General features: G+C 41.7%; 1 non-coding gene across 1 annotated transcript; it reads right to left on the bottom strand.

Moving 5' to 3' along the window:
- Positions 1-8,349: 8,349 nt before the first annotated feature.
- Positions 8,350-8,431, bottom strand: TRNAS-AGA (transfer RNA serine (anticodon AGA)). Its single transcript has one exon. It is a non-coding gene; the product is annotated as a tRNA-Ser (tRNA).
- Between the last annotated feature and the right edge of the window lie 2,746 nt (positions 8,432-11,177).

Here is an 11,177-nt window from a genome sequence, read left to right as displayed (position 1 = left end):
TGTGTTAGCGGATTATTTAAGCCGTAATCCGGAAGCGGATATCGAAGTTAATCAGATCGAGCTAATTCCAGACGACTTGGAGCTCTTACGGAAGCTGCAGTATTTTCCACACAAATTAGAAGTTTAGTTTATCACATGTAATGTCTTAGAATACTGTCACAGTCGATGACAAAGTTCAAAATTACGAGAAAATGACAATGTCCACAATACCGTCAACGGGTAAATGAAATACTTGAATCTCCAATTACACTTCAATTCCCAATTTCTACTCTAACTTCACTCAGTTAACACACTCCTAAGTATTATACAATGACGATTTATTCTGAGGAAATTTTGTAACATTTCATTCGTCACGACGCGGTAGAAACTTTACTTGCGACGTCGTCGCACAATTTCAAAATGCTCGAGTGTAACTTCTACGTCTTCGCGGATCGCGACGGAGCATACTGTCGTTCTGTCATAATCGTAGAGTTCAAACACACTGGCTATAACCTCGGTTCGTTGACCTATTTATATCCGGCTGCGAGCAGGACTCTGAGTCAGGTGATGAAGGGGTGGTAACACTTCCCAAATTTTAATTTCTTATATCTTGGAAACCACTGGACGGATTAATCTCAAATTTGCAGGGTTGTACTTTTAAAATATGGGCTACAATTTAGTGTTGGTCTCACATTTATTGATCCAGTCGTTGAGAATTTAAAAAATGGTTTCGAGAGAATTCTAAGGGGAGGCAAGCTACAGGCAGTGCTGACGTCACTTGACCTTGCTCCACTCATGCGGTCTCCCTCACTCAGTGCAGTGAGAACAAGAACATTCTCTCGCACAGCTGTCTGTGCATCGTAACTTAGCCGTTCGCTCGTGAATAAAGATTTATAACTCGTATGTGCCAGGGCCTATGCCTTCCTGGTACATTAAGGAACTTCAAATGTAATAAAACACAAATGTGAAGGTACTAAAAGAGTATAGTTAGTTTCTTTATTTCTAAATCAGATATCAAAAAATCAGACGTTTCATGGAATTTGAAGACACTTACGACAAAACAACTGGTAAATTTCGTGTCTAAAGATGTTATGCCTTTTGAGATTGCAACAGGGGACGGATTCACAGAACTCGCACAGTTCCTTATTGATGTGGAAGCAAAGTACGGAGCAGTAAGCGCTAAAGAGTTATTACCTCACCCAACAACTCTTATCAAGGAATCTGAAAGAAACCGGTGATCGGTTTCGAGAAAGCATATCGAAGGGGATTACGCAGTGTATTTAGTGATACTTAGGGGGAATAACATCGGATCTCTGGAGCGGTTCATATCGTAAAATAAATTACTTGGGCGTGACTATACATTATATTGCTGATGGGAAACTTGAAGATCGTGTATTGTGTACCACAGAGTTGAACAGTGATACAAAGAAAGCTGGAGAACATATCAAACTTGAGCTCGTAAAAATATTGCGATCGTTCGATTTATATAGTGCCATGGACAGTATTGTATTTGTGGCAGACAGAGGCTGGAATATTATAGCAGCTCTTCGTCAATGTAAGAGAATTTCATGCTCAGCACACAGACTCAACACTGCACTGGAGCACACAACACGCGGTGGTGGTGAAGGGGAAGTGGAAATAGTTTTTTTTTTTTTTTTGCTAGTTGCTTTACGTCGCACCGACTCAGATAGGTCTTATGGCGACGATGGGACAGGATAGGGCTAGGAGTGGGAAGGAATCGGCCGTGGCCTTAATTAAGGTACAGCCCCAGCATTTGCCTGGTGTGAAAATGGGAAACCACGGAAAGCCATTTTCAGGGCTGCCGATAGTGGGGTTCGAACCTACTATCTCCCGAATACTGGATACTGGCCGCAATTAAGCGACTGCAGCTATCGAGCTCGGTGAAGTGGAAATAAGCGATGTACAAGGAATAGTAAGCTCTTCCCGAGCACTCACAACTTTCTTTAAAAGATCAGGCGGCCGGTATCCAGTATTCGGGAGATAGTGGGTTCGAGCCCCATTGTCGGCAGCCCTGAAGATGGTTTTCCGTAGTTTCCCATTTTCTCACCAGGCAAATGCTGGGGCTGTACCTTAACTAAGGCCACGGCTGCTTCCTTCCCATTCCTAGGCCTTTCCTCTCCCATCGTCGCCATAAGACATATCTGTGTCGGTGCGACGTAAAACAAATAGCAAAAAAAAAGATCAGGCCTTCCAAATCATTTAGAGAAGTATTCGAAAAGCGACGTAGACACACGATGGAATGGCAAACTTCGCACTGGCTCCATTTATTCGCAGTGGATTAGAATTCTGGAAGCTCTAACCGAAAATAATTAAGACAAACGGATAGACTGCATTGACAAAAAAATTAGATGGTTTCATTGGCTTGCTAACACCTTTTAAAAACGCATCTGATGAACTGGAAGCTTCAAAAGTACCAACCCTCTATTTGACTATATTGTGGAAATTAAAACTGCAATCATTTCTGGAAGAAAGAGAGAATGATCCCGAGTTAGTATGCAGTGTAAAAGACCGAGCAAGATCTCTTTTGAGTAGCAAGTGGGAAATAACAGCAGTGCATAAGCTAGCTACCTACTTACATCCTAAGTACAAGAACTTAAAATTCCTCAATGAAGCGGACAGAGACGAACTGAGATCTGACGCCCTCATTGCAACAAGAAGTAACCAGCTCCACGCTGCAGAAAAGTCCTACTAAGAGCCTCCAGCGAATAAGAAGTAAAGTAAGGAATTTCTCAGTGAATTTGAAAATTCGTCTGACGATGAACGTGCAATAGATACTAGTGCTACAGTGGATGAAGTTTCGAGGTACAATGACGAAAGGGTCAAGTCCACGGACCTACATTATTTGATTACTTGGTGGTGTGAACATGAAAACCAATATCCTCATCTTTCCAAGCTGGCTTATTTCATTCATTCCATTCCAGCAACCAGCGCTCCCTCGGAGAGGAGCTTCTCCACTGCAAGGCGAATAATGCAAGATCGGCGGACGCCTTTCAAACCGATATCAGTTGATGACATCATATTCCTGAACAGCAATCTTCCACGCTAGCCAGGTAACTGCATAATTCCTTTCCTTCTTTCAATAACACATTTTTTAAATAGAGTACTGTGTACAGGTAGTCTAATTGCGTTACCTAATATTTTACAGTGATGGTGATGGATGCAGTACTTAACGGAATATCAATTACACAACAAAAATCCCATCAGTGGAAGTTTCGTATTACAGAGAGTTCACGACATTTTACCGATTTTGATTGTTCTATTCACAATATTGTTGTGGGTCATTTTATTCTATAGATTAGTATGTACCTTTGGTTTTCAGTTAGAATTCAGAATCCTCGTTGTCACTCACAGTTTGTGAACTGATGTCGTATATATATTAAAGTAGATTATGTTAAATGATTTGTTTCCAGGTATAGTTCCACTTGACTTCACAAATATTTCAAAAACATATCTGGAGAGTTTCTGTGTAAGGGTCCCTGTTAGTAAAAGATATGCATAACTGAGTGTTTTAAGAAATGCACTTGCCCAATGTTGAATAACATACTCAGAGTTGGGAAGTGACTGAGTAAAAGTAATCAATCACATTATTAGTTTTTTTTTTTACTTCTAATCGCTCCTTTTTACAAAGTTTAATTTTTCCTTGTAATTTACTTCTTGTCCGCTACTGTTGTGTAGTGGTTGGTGTGATTAGTTGCCACCTCAAAAGGCCCGGATTCGGTTCCCGTCTCTGCCACGAAATTCGAAACGTGGTACGAGGGCTGGAACGGGATCCACTCAGCCTCGCGAGGTCAACTGAGTAGAGGTGGGTTCGATCCCCACCTCAGCCATCCTCGAAGTGGTTTTCCGTGGTTTCCCACTTCTCCTCCAGGCAAATGCCGGGATGGTACCTAACTTACGGTCACGGCCGCTTCCTTCCCTCTTCCTTGTCTATCCCTTCCAATCTTCCCATCCCCCAACGAGGTCCCTGTTCAGCATAGCAGGTGAGGCCGCCTGGGCGAGGTACTGGTCCTCCTTCTCAGTTTCATCCCCCATCCAGAGTCTCATACTCCGGGACAGTGCCCATGAGGCGATAGAAGTGGGATATCTCGCTGAGTCCGAGGAAAAAACCAACCCTGGAGGGTAAATGGATTAAGAAAGAAAAAGTTACTTCTTGAAATAAAATTGTAATTGTTACATTCTAGTAACTGATATATATCGCAGGGAAGCAGAAACGGGGGGAAAATAAATAATGATGAAGATAATTTGTTCAGTTCTATTACAGCAGAACCAGTAGATTCTCCAGTTCTCGATGAGGTACTGTCTTACCTCTCCAGTACGGCCAAAGACAGCTTTCATATATCAACGATGTTCTTAAAATTAAACACAGGTATTCCTGCACGTGCTCCTGTAGAGCGTCTTTTCAGGAAATGCAAATGTACTTTCCCCAAAAGACGTCAAGGCTTAACGATGTGAATCTTAAGAACCCCAATTAATTTATTTGCAAAGTAAATGGCAAATAATTTCAAACGCTAACAGTAATTGACTAAAATGAAAATGATGCAAAGTCATCATTTCAAAAGTTCCAAGCTATCATGTTTAGTCTCACTTAGGGATGATAGCCACTTATTGTCTGTATGATTTGAAAAAAACTCACGCAAAATGGAGTAGGTCTAATATCGTTTCCGTACGAACTTTGTATTATTCGGGGAGAAAATGTCGGTGATTTCCTTAAGACTAGCGTTCTGAAAAGTAATTTTACTGATTATTTGTTGAAAAAATAATTTGAATTGTAATCGAGTAAAATATTTCCCAAGCTATAAGTTAATTGTAATTCAATCCAATTATTTTTTCCTTGTATTTTTCCCATCACTGAACATACACTTACGGATACACAAACAGAGAGGTCTCTTGTGCAAAAGAACCCGCGTCAGACTTGATATGTCATCCTTTGTTATGTTCTTTCGTAGTGAAATATTTATTGTACTGCCTTTTAATATACTGCACATTTGTTAAATACACACTGTATCAATAAGCTTGTGTAGTACTTTCATGTAAGGAAAATTACGAGCTGAGTTTTAAGACAATTTGAAGTTAATGATTTCATTTGAAGTCGTTCTAAAAGTATAAGACAGTACCCTTTTATTACAAAATTGTAGATAATCCTCTGTGTATTACATATGCGTTAATGCGATCCTTCCTTCTGGTGATGGAACTTAACATTTGCAGCCGATCACTTTTTTGTCAGAAGATGTGTGAATATTCAGGTAAGACATGCAATACTATGCGTACCGGTATCGTCAGCGATGGTAGGTCGATGTAAACAAACTAGGGTTGTCTAACTATTTTTTATTTGAAGGTTCGGCGTTTGGTTAAGGGGTTGGGTTACTAGGAACAGCGCATTCTCCTTCTCGTTCAGTCGTGGACAAGTTACTACACATGAGCCTGACTTTCTTTTATGCCTTGTTGGATTCAGTTCCTAACAGTCTGAATGAAGTGATGGACACGAATGGTCACTGGACTAACTTATAAAGCTTTTGAATTCGAAATGTACTGATGCCCGTTAATTACCCTGAAAATATGGTTTACGTTTGCGAAAAATAATTGTATAAATGTTGCATCACAAACAAAGCATTGTTCTATTTTACTTCACGTAATTTAATTTTTAATTTCGTGTGGCTACTTCTAGCCGAGTAAGGCCCTTGTAAGGCAGGCCCTCCGATGAAGGTGGGCGGCATCTGCCATGTGTAGGTAACTGCGTGTTATTGTGGTGGAGGATAGTTTTATGTGTGGTGTGCGAGTTGCAAGGATGTTGGGGACAGCACAAACACCCAGTCCCCGGGCCATTGGAATTAACCAATGAAGATTAAAATCCCCGACCCGGCCGGGAATCGAACCCGGGACCCTCTCAACCGAACGCCAGTAAGCTGACCTTCACGTAATGTGGCCGTATTATCTGAAGCGGAAACGGAACACTTTGCCAATACTGAGAGCTTTGAAACCCGAACCTCCCTTTAATCGTACATTACGTAAACTTTGCTTTAATAATGAAAACAGAAAAATGCCGGTTTACCCATTCATTATAACTCCCCCCCCCCCCCTTCCACGAAGGGCTTGGCCTACCAAGTGACAGCTGCTCAGCCCGAAGGCCTACAGATTGCGAGGTGTCAGCACGACAAATCCTCTCGGCCGTTATTCTCGGCTTTCTAGACCGGCATTTATTATTAGCATAAGGTAAATTATTACATCACTCAACACTGTTGTCTATTTGACTGTTATAGTTACTATAAACATAGTCTATAGGACTTTTCACCTACTTTGTGAATAAACTTGGATTGAACTTTTAAAGATAGGAGACATCATAAGAAATAACTGTTGGAATTGAAGAGGAAAAAATCGTGGAAAATATTCATTTATATGACGAGGACAACGGGAATAGAATAATTTATACCGAGCTCGATAGCTGCAGTCGCTTAAGTGCGGTCAGTATCCAGTATTCGGGAGATAGTATGTTCGAACCCCACTGTCAGCAGCCCTGAAGATGGTTTTCCGTGGTTTCCCATTTTCACACCAGGCAAATGCTGGGGCTGTACCTTAATTAAGGTCACGGCCGCTTCCTTCCCACTCCTAGCCCTTTCCTGTCCCATCGTCGTCATAAGACCTATCTGTGTCGGTGCGACGTAAAGCAACTAGCAAAAAAAAAAAAAAAAAAATGAAGGGAAATGTTCGTTATATTTCCAAGTTCTTTGAAAACTTTCAAGAAAAGGTTAGTAAACAATTGATAGGGAATCTGCCATGGGCGACAGCCCTAAATGTAGGTCATTGATTGATTGATTGATTGATTGATTGATTGATTGATTGATTGATTGATTGATTGATTGATTGATTGATTGATTGATTGATTGATTGATTGATTGATTGATTGATTGATTGATTGATTGATTGAAATTGCTCCTAAACACAGGACCGTTCCTTAAAATATCAGTAGATTAGCAACCCTGTCCTACTCTGTCTACACTTTTTCCTTGAAGGAAAGAGAAGAAAGCAAGAATATGAAGATAGTTGATGAAACGTACATTTTATTATTTACAGAATGGATGACTTTGTCTAATCGTCTAGTTATGGGTACCTACTTTACATGTACCTAGCTTATTTCAGAGCGTAATGAACTCAATACATATGGCAAGTACAGTTTTCCGATCAGATTCTGTATTGAACACCCTTGTCAATCAATCAATCAATCAATCAATCAATCAATCAATCAATACTGATCTACATTTAGGGCAGTCGCCCAGGTGGCAGATTCCCTATCTGTTGTTTTCCTAGCCTTTTCTTAAATGATTTCAAAGAAATTGGAAAATACAAAGAAATTACAAAGCCTGGAGAACAATTCTGTCCGGAAAAGTATTGATGAGTGGATCTATGGACAAGAAGTGAAAGAAAGTATTTTTCTGTAGAAGTAAGCTGATGGATTTGTGTGTATGAATATTCTAATCAGCCTCCTATTACATCTGAAAAGAAAAGAGAAATCGCATTTGAATCGATAATGTTTTGTTTCAAGTTCTACTGTCTGTAAGTCTAAAGCTTGACAAGTAGACAACGTGACCAAATGTAATAATATTCCTTGTCAATCAGAAACTACGTTGTCGGAAGTTATTTTGCATCAATTAAGTCAATCAACCATCCGTCCAGAAGTAAGGGGAGTGAACATGGCAGCCACCGCTTGGGACGCGCAAGACCATGCCAGAAGCGTGATTCGAGAAGCCCATACGCTACAGCACCACACAGCGGCAACTACATTAACTTCCCGTGATTGACGTTGTGTATAGCAGTATGGGCATGAAGTGAAAGAAAGTATTTTTCTGTAGAAGTAAGCTGATAGATTTGTGTGTATGAATATTCTAATCAGCCTCCTATTACATCTGAAAAGAAAAGAGAAATCGCGTTTGAATCGATAATGTTTTGTTTCGTCAAGTTCTACTGTCTGTAAGTCTAAAGCATGACAGGTAGACAACGTGACCAAATGTAATTATATTCCTTGTAAATCAGAAACTACGTTGTCGGAAGTTATTTGCGCCAATTAAGTCAACCATCCGTCCAGAAGTAAGGGGAGTGAACATGGCAGCCACCGCTTGGGACGCGCAAGACCATGCCAGAAGCGTGATTCGAGAAGCCCACACGCTACAGCACCACGCAGCGACAACTACATTAACTTCCCGTGATTGACGTTCTGTATAGCAGTAACCGCACTTAGATACACAGAAAGGCTTATTTTCGCATTAGAATCAGCTCGCGAGGAGGATTTTCATGTTCAGTATTCCGCAAACTGTTTTCTCACCGACAAAAAAATTGCTTGCAGCAGGTAAAAATTCTCGCAGTCGGTAGGACTCGAACCTACGCTCCCAGAGGGAATCTGATTTCTAGTCAGACGCCTTAACCACTCGGCCACGACTGCACGACGTTAAACTTTGTGATTCATACTGGATTTATGGTAAATAACCCACAGATCAAACTGACTATCATTATTCGCTAAAGGCAGTAACATAACAAATTTACGAAATACTAGTAAATCGACAATTTGGGCACTGACATCTCGCCAGGTAAATGTGCATGTAGGATACATGGCACTTCCTCTTATATTTAAATAATGAAAATAAAAAAAAGCCGTCCTCGGGGGCACAGGTTCGATTCCCGGTACTGTCAGAAATTTAAGAATAGCAAGGGTCTGGTATGTGTTTGAAAAATACGCAGCACACCTCCAAATAGGGGTTTCTTTCCCTTTGATTTTAGTCCGTCTCGGTGGTGTAGTGGTTTGCGTGATTAGCAGGTGAGGCCGCCTGGGCGAGGTACTGGTCATCCTACCCAGTTGTATCCCCGACCCAGAGTCTGAAGCTCCAGGACACTGCCCTTGAGGCGGTAGAGGTGGAATCCCTCGCTGAGTCCTTGAGGGAAAAGCCAACCCTAGAGGCTAAACAGATTAAGAAAGAAAGAAAAAATATATAATATTAGGCAAATTTATGGGTATGTTATCTGCACTGAGTGGCTATCTGAATAGTGAATGTTCCTGTTAGTGTGTCATTAACAATCAGTACCTGCACATCAACAATGTCGAATGCCCGACAGCCGCAGAGTGAGGCAAGAGTGATGTGCAACCACGGGTGCAACTATATTCTCAAGAGGGGAACAGGACACAGGACCTGAACATCACGGCTATTAGCTTTATCTTTAGTCCGGGATGCCGGTGATTAACAACTGGGACACTTCGTTCCATATGCCGGTACCATGTTATAAAGTTTCATGACATTTGGGTCACGGGTAACCCTAGGCAAGAATAATTATTTCTTATGTTCTCTTTCTTTCCTTTGGCGTCTCCGAAAACCTTAAAAGAGTAGTTAGTGGGACGTAAAACAAATAACATTGTTATTTCTTTCCTTTCTTCTTTCTTTCTTTCTTTCTTTCTTTCTTTCTTTCTTTACCCTCCAGGGTTGGTTTTTTCCTCGGACTCAGCTAGAGATCCCACCTCTACCGCCTCAAGGACAGTGTCTTGGAGCGTGAGACTTGGGTCGCGGGATACAACTGGGAAGGAGGACCAGAACCTCGACCAGGCTGCCTCATCTGCTATGTTGAACAGGGGTGTTGTAGGGGATGGAAGTTCGGAAGGTATAGACAAGGAAGTAGCCTTAAGTTAGGTACCATCCCGACATTTGACTGGAGGAGAAGTGGGAAAGCACGGAAAACTACTTCGAGGATGGCTGAGGTGGGAATCGAACCCCTCTCTACTCTCTACTCAGTTGACCTCCTGAGGCTGAGTGGACCCCGCACCAGACCTCGTTGGCCCTACCACTTTTTCAAATGTCGTGGCAGAGCCAGGAATTGAACCTGGGCCTCGGGGGGTGGCTGCTAACCACACTAACCACTACACGTCACAGACGGACATTTCGTATGTTACGTTGAGATATTTTAAATGTTTTATATGCATGATAACATGCAATAGGGTGGTTGGTCAGAAAACTTTACTTTACTTCAACTTGTCCCAGGAATTTCTGAGGTTTGAGCCACTCAGGCTCATTTTGGATTGGGCCGAGAGTTGAAGACCGGTGCCCTTCCTGACACCACGTGATTCTTGAGATCGACACTCTCCCCCCTGCCCCTCGCCCGGTTAAGTAATTCAATATTTACATAGGTGGGAAGTAACGGAGTAAAAGTAATCGAATTACTTGTAACGAATACTTTTTTAGTGATCCGTTAATCGTTAGTTTTTCCCTCCGACTCAGCGAGGGATTCCACCTCTACCGCCTCAAGGGCAGTATCCTGGAGCGTGAGATGTTTGGTCGGAGGATACAACTGGGAAGGACGAGCTTTACGTCCCACTAACGACTTTTTACGGCTTTCGGAGAAGCCGAGGTGCCGGAGCTCTTTTACATGCCAGTAAATCTACTGACACGAAGCTCAAATACCACCGGACTGAGCCAGGATCGAACCTGCCAAGTTGAGGTCAGAAGACCAGCCCGGCCACTCAGCCCGGCGAGCAGATATTAAACGTGCCCTTCAGATAGTTCCATTCGAAGACTGTAGTGCGTTGCATATTGCCTCAACATAATCTTGGAGCATCTAAAGAGAAATTGTGGCTTTTATGGAATCAATAGGGGTAGCAGCAAAAGCTTTTGGAAACAGTTAGGAAATGCAAATTTATCTTGGCTTGAAAATCATATCAATTATGGTGAAGATGATTCACAGTTGGTCAAGTCGCTAAAAAAAAAAAAAAAAAAAAAAAAAAAAAGACAATGGTGTGAAATGAGCTGGCAGCAATGATATATCTGAAGCTGATTCTTAAATGCTAACAAACTGTTGCTTTTTTTAAACGCTATGATGTAATGGATACATTGGACACGCCTCTGAAGCAGGTCATTGAAACGCCCTAGAATTCAAAGCCCATCATGCTAAAATCATTTGTATTAAATGTTGATAAGGTAAAAACATCATGCTGGTGGCTGTAACTTAATTAAGGCCACGGGCGCTTCCTCCCCGTTCCTAGCCCTTTCCTACCCTATCGTCGACATAAGGCCTATCTCCCTCGATGTAACGTAAAGCAAATAGTGGCAACCGGAAAGACGTGGTTTCGATTCCGCGTAAGTAAGCCAAAATATTTAGAAACGAGATTTCCACTTCTGGACAGTGTGAGGCTCTGATGTTCACTGAGT

Source organism: Anabrus simplex, chromosome 3, assembly GCF_040414725.1.
Source record: "Anabrus simplex isolate iqAnaSimp1 chromosome 3, ASM4041472v1, whole genome shotgun sequence".
NCBI lineage: Eukaryota > Metazoa > Arthropoda > Insecta > Orthoptera > Tettigoniidae > Anabrus > Anabrus simplex.
This window is presented reverse-complemented; position numbering and strand designations above follow the sequence as displayed.